Raw genomic sequence first — 6000 nt, 5'->3', positions numbered from 1 at the left:
TTTGTGAAAAAGCTATTGCTGGCTCACTTTCTCTTCATTGTCACCGGTCCATTTATAATTATACAAGTAGAAAATGTGGTTCTTCGCCTCGCATTATCAACTTGGGATTACTGCGCTGACAAACGACACGTCGATGAGCGTGTTCAGGTTTCAGTACCCAGCATTCATTGGGTGTTTGCATGGGTGAAATAGGTTCTCTCTCCCTTCTCCCCCACTCCTGTTTCCTACCACCCCCTCTCACTCTTCTCTGTCTCTGTCTCTCTCTTTATCTCTCCCTCTCAATTCAGTTCCCTCCTTCTCTTTTCTTTTGTTTTTATGCAGGGAGTGACAAGCAGCAAAGGTCGTCAGGCTCGGAATCCAACTCCTGACTCACTGTCAGGCTGAAATAGAGCCTATACTGTATGTTGTATGTGCCTTAAGCACAGGCCATCTGCGCCCCCCAACAACACAAACTGTTGACTATGGCTGTGTATGACTATGTCACAATTATGTCCATATCTGGGCATAATCTGTCAGTGCTGTGATGTCAGACATGTCCATATCTGGGCACAATCCAGCTGCCCGCACGCCTGCCTTAGACAAACAACTTGAACTTTATATAGTATACTGTGGAATAATCTATGATTATGAAAGATAATTGTGGATTATTACTAATGATATAGTAATGTAATTTATTTCAACTGTCCTGTTGGAGTAATTTAATGTCCCTTTAAGTTGAGTCTAGCAAGCTCACAGTAGACCCCCTGCTAAGCAAGCAGCCTCAAAGGGTTCTCCTTGCATACCAGCGGGGGTAGGTGTGAGACAAGGTAAAATGGTGGATAAGGGACAAAGGCTTTGTGTGATAAGAAGCAGTACAGTACCAAGAGCAATGCCTTGTGGGTAACCAGAACTTCCTGTTGCTTTCTGCCCTAAAGGCGGACCTTATGTGTGAAGTTGATATAATAGGCTGCCTGAGCACAGGACCTCAGATTCGATTGAGCTGTGCTAGGGTATGGGACCTAGTACAGTTTGCTAACAACTTGGCGAGAGAATGGATGGACTAAAGTAAGTGAGAATTAACTATGTAACGATTATAACTCTGATGTGTTCATAATGGGATGAGGATTCACGTCATTTAATATTGTTGTTCTCTGTGTTTTGTTTTCTTACAGGTTTAATAACCTAACCGGTCTGTCTAAGTGATGTAACTAACGTCTGTTTATACCATAGCCTGACGCTGACTTAATGAACCAGCACCAGGTCTATCTGTAACTGACCATGTAACTTATGTATTCGATTTATGTATTATGTGTGATTTAGTGAATAAATATCTAAAAGACAACTGATTTGAGTGATTAGCTTAGAACACCAACCTCTCTCGACCCCCTTTTTCATTGGGCTTTAGCAACCGTAGCCACTGCTCAAGGCAGGAAGTACGTGATTTGCTACAAAAGTGAACATATACTGTAGAAGATGTGAAGTTGGTCGGGCCCAGACAGACACAATATGAGGGTGTCCCCCCCCCACCCTCTCTCTCTCTTGCTCTCTGAGGGATCAGGTCCTGACTGGGCCTGATCTCTCAGCATCACACCACCTGGCATCCGCCTCTCTCTTCCCATGTACAGGAAAAGGTCAGTACTTTGACACCTTCAATAAAACACCACCCGAACAGGACTGTGACACAGGCAAAACCCAAGATTGATCCAGGACAGGCAGAGAGAGAGAGAGAGAGAGAGAGAGAGAAAAACAAGATGGACAGGAGAAGGGACAATGACAGTGAAAATACAGTCTAGAAGGCCACAGTGACACGGGAAACAGGACTATTGGCATTTCCACCTGACGTTTGCTGACAATTATTGACCACCCGAGGACCTGGCGTCTGTCTACACAGTATAATCCTCAGTGTTAATCTAACTCTACAAATGGTTCCATTTACACTCTCAAGAGTTCACAAGCTACTATCCGTAATGTTTATGTCCTTCCAAGGACTTGAACATGCATGATTGTATAAAATGACATAACAACCCTTAGGGAAAGCAGAGGTGGCGTTGGGAGCAAGAGCAAACAAACACTTACATCCTTTTGTGATGCTGACAGCAAGAGACAGTCAATAAGGTGAACTCAAATAGACGCCAAATTGGTCAGCTGCATATGTCACCAACGTAGGGGTGTGTGTGTGCATGTAAACCTCCAAGTGTATCTACCTGAACTGAGCTCTCAAGCAGGCTATCATTTTTATGACTCAGGATTTTGCGAGTATTGGAGAGAACCACTGCAAGTGGCTTATGGCTTACAGTACATGTAGGCTGAGAATATTGAGGTCAGAAGTCAGGTCTTATCATGGTTATGGTTTTCACTCATGTGTGTCAGATTAAAAGGAGCGAGTCAGACACTGATTGGGATGGGAACACTGTACAGCAGTCTCTCTACCAGCCCAAACTTTACACAGATTACATGTTACAGACAGTAAGAGAGAGACAGACAGACAGACAGACAGACAGAGAGAGAGAGAGAGAGAGAGGCTTAACGGGGCAAAAAAAAAACTACGGGCCAGGCCAAGGGATTATCAATATAAGCTTTTCTAATTACCATGGCGACCAGGGCTCCTCAACAGGACAGAACTGAGCCTTAATTAGACTCACTAAAGTGAGTTTCTGTGTGTGTCTCATGCACATGCACTGAATGGCCAGCGTGTGGTTTTTGTGTGTATGTGAGAACTTTATTTGTATGCGAGCAACACTTAAATATGGACCCACGTGGAAGAACTTTATGTCCATGTGTCCATGTGTGAGCCTGTGTGTGTGTGTGTGTGTGTGTGTGTGTGTGTGTGTGTGTGTGTGTGTGTGTGTGTGTGTGTGTGTGTGTGTGTGTGTGTGTGTGTGTGCATGTGCACGCACTTGTTAAGGCATTTTGTGTTTATGTGCACTGTTTAATTGCTCTATATAAAGTATGTAGTATGTGTGTGCATCTCCATTTAAATCTGTGCATGAGTTAGTGTATGTATGAGTACGCCTTTGGTGTTTCTATGATATCACTATGCTTTTCATCACACCACCCCCCGACACCCCTCTAGCTCTATCCATTCCCTCTATCTCTCTCATTCTAGTTTATCTCCAAAGCTCCTTGCTGTGTATCGCCCCCTGTCTATTCTCTATTAATTAGTCAGCAGTCCACATCTGGCGCTTTGTTAGACACAGTGATCTCTGGACCAAATCAAATTGACAGGCCCCTACACAGCACATATGGCATCCAGCACAGAGGCTAACACTGAAGCGCTAGCATTTATGATGCGCTAGGTCTCGAGGGGCTTCCAGGAGGGAGTAGATTAATTTCACCATAATTCAGTTCTGACAAACCTCTATTCATTTAAACATCTTTCCATCTCAGGGCCCCTACTATTGATATGGTCAGGGCATCCACATAAACATTTGAAAATGCCTGCTGTAAGTCACTTTAGATAGTATGTTATACTGTATAATACTGCAATATGGTGAATTCTACTATTAGTATTCCAACATGGTGTCTTCAACATAAGAAAAGGAACGATCACCTCTAAAAAGGTAGTGTTACACTTGTACACAACAACAGCTCAAAACCTAAAACATGGCTGGATGGTGGTTTATATGGCTGGATGCTGTTTCATTTGAGATGGCAGATAACAGGAAGTGGTGACAGTGTTGTAACCGTTGTAACTTTGACGGTGTAACTTCATCAGTGGGTGATGTACAGGTTTTCGTATTATACCATAGCGGTTTGCTCATGACAGTTTAATACTCGTAGATCATCCAGTAAAGGTCTTCGCGGGTCCTCCCCAACCGAAAATACCCTGGGTCCGGGTCGGTTCAGATTACATTTCTATGGATCCTGGGTCTGCATCATTATGTGTAATCCTCGAGTGGATCCAAGAAGACCTGTACTCAACTCTGTACCGTACTTGACCATGTAGCATCAACCGCAGCGTCTTAAGCCCAATGCATACTCCACTAGGACAGCCGAAAAAAAGTTTGGTTTGGCTTGGTCCAGACTACAATAAGACGTCATTCAGAGGTTCGGGCGGGTGGGACCCGACCTAAATTCGGCTGCTCAGTGCCTCTAAGATGTTGAAATTACTCAAATGTAGTTCCTCATTCATTCAGCCCAGTTTCAACTACATTCTGCCAGCGCTAGCAAGTGAAAAGCAGCGGTAGTTTGGAAGAGACACGGGCCAACTTCCAGGAGGTACAATCACCTATGAAATCTCTGTCTAGTGACCATTCATAAACACAGCCTATCGCTAAAAGGGCAAAACCGTCATATCTCCGTCACAGCGTCACAAATTCCCCACAGCGCGTCGCAATATTCAGGTATTAATTTAAGCATCTGTTCCACTTCCAGCAGTGCTGCTGGCTGTAGTGCAGCCTACACAGCTTGAACGAGTCTCCAGTCGCCACCAACAGCGCAAGCTGTTGGTTTGTTTGTCCAGTTTGTCTGTCCAGTTCAGGGAGCCCAGAGTGTAGAAGAGAGAGTTGCGTCACGCTTTGATCTTGCCTCCTGCAGTTCCTAACATTGGAACTTCCTCATTGAGGTAGAACTTCCGCATTCCATTTTTACAATGGGAGTCAACGCTAGTGACGTCACTCTCATAGTTATATCACGCTGGGGGAGCCCTGTCGAGCCAAACTCGGGTTCTTTTAGTGAAGTATACTGTATGCAGCTACTTTGATGAGGAAAGGTTGGTTATTAGGATAGAGAACCTCCCATCCCATGGTGTAACTTCATCACTTAGTCAGTCAGTCAGTCAGTCAGTCAGTCAGTCAGTCAGAGACTACGTTTATTGAGCTGTCCCCGCTGCTGCGTAGTTCCATATCTTTGTGCTGTGAAATGAGATGATGTTAACGTGTGACCATCACTGGTAATATGAGTCAGAGTGAATTGCTGCAGACAGAGCCCTGCTCCTTTCAGCTTCATTTAACAACACCTCCCAACTATGTCCACATGGGTTTATCTATACGCATGTGTGTGTGTGTGTGGAGTGTGCGTGCATCTGTGGATCTAATCATCACGGTGGGGGTGTTGCAGCAAATCGCTGATTTCAGCCCATCTCGCCCTTTCTTCTGTGTGCCTCTGCCTCTTACTTTCTTGCGTGTGTCTTTTCTCACGCCGTCTTACAGGCAGACACACACACACACACACAAGCTTTTTATTCCACACTGCAGACAGAGAGTGATGGTTAAATGAAGCGGAAATCAACAGGCCACTCTCTGCATAGTAATACACCTTCTGGCTCACTGGACTGGTTCCTGCATTTGTCTGTGTGTGTACGTGCCTGTCTGTGCTCGCATGTGTTTGGCTGTGTGCGCTCTTGTCTGTTTGTCTGTCTGTGCGTGCGTACAATGGTGTATCATAATCAGTGTATGTAGTTTATCATCTGTCATCTAGTTGAGTCCACACAAACAAAACACAGCTCTCTCATATGTCAGATAAACAAGATCTGCTTCCCTTCCTTTCGCTCTCTCATGTTTTCAGATGTGTATTCTCTTTCTCCCTGTGTCCTTCCTCGTCTCCCTTCCCTCTCCTCCTCTTGACTTCTCATTCCTCTCACTTTCCTTTTTTGCAGTCTTTCCTTTCCTCTGTCTCTCTTCCTAGTCTCTGTCTCTCCATCTCATTCATTAATATCTCTCTCTCTCTCTCTCTCTCTCTCTCTCTCTCTCTCTCTCTCTCTCTCTCTCTCTCTCTCTCTCTCTCTCTCTCTCTCTCTCTCTCTCTCTCTCTCTCTCTCTCTCTCTCTCTCTCTCTCTCTCTCTCTCTCTCTCTCTCTCTCTCTCTCTCTCTCTCCCCCTCCCCCCCTTCATGTCTGTCTGTATGTCTCTCACTTCACGGGAGGAATGTGGACAACAGGGTGGTAATTATGATTATTATATAACTAATAGCCTAAAGTAGTGCAATGACGGTATGTGTGTGTGTGTGTGTGTGTGTGTGTGTGTGTGTGTGTGTGTGTGTGTGTGTGTGTGTGTGTGTGTGTGTGTGTGTGTGTGTGTGTGC

This window comes from Gymnoscopelus microlampas, assembly GCF_963454915.1.
Source record: "Gymnoscopelus microlampas genome assembly, chromosome: 7".
In the NCBI taxonomy this organism is placed as follows: Eukaryota; Metazoa; Chordata; class Actinopteri; order Myctophiformes; family Myctophidae; genus Gymnoscopelus; species Gymnoscopelus microlampas.
The sequence above is the reverse complement of the archived record's forward strand: the minus strand, read 5'-3'. Positions refer to the sequence as shown.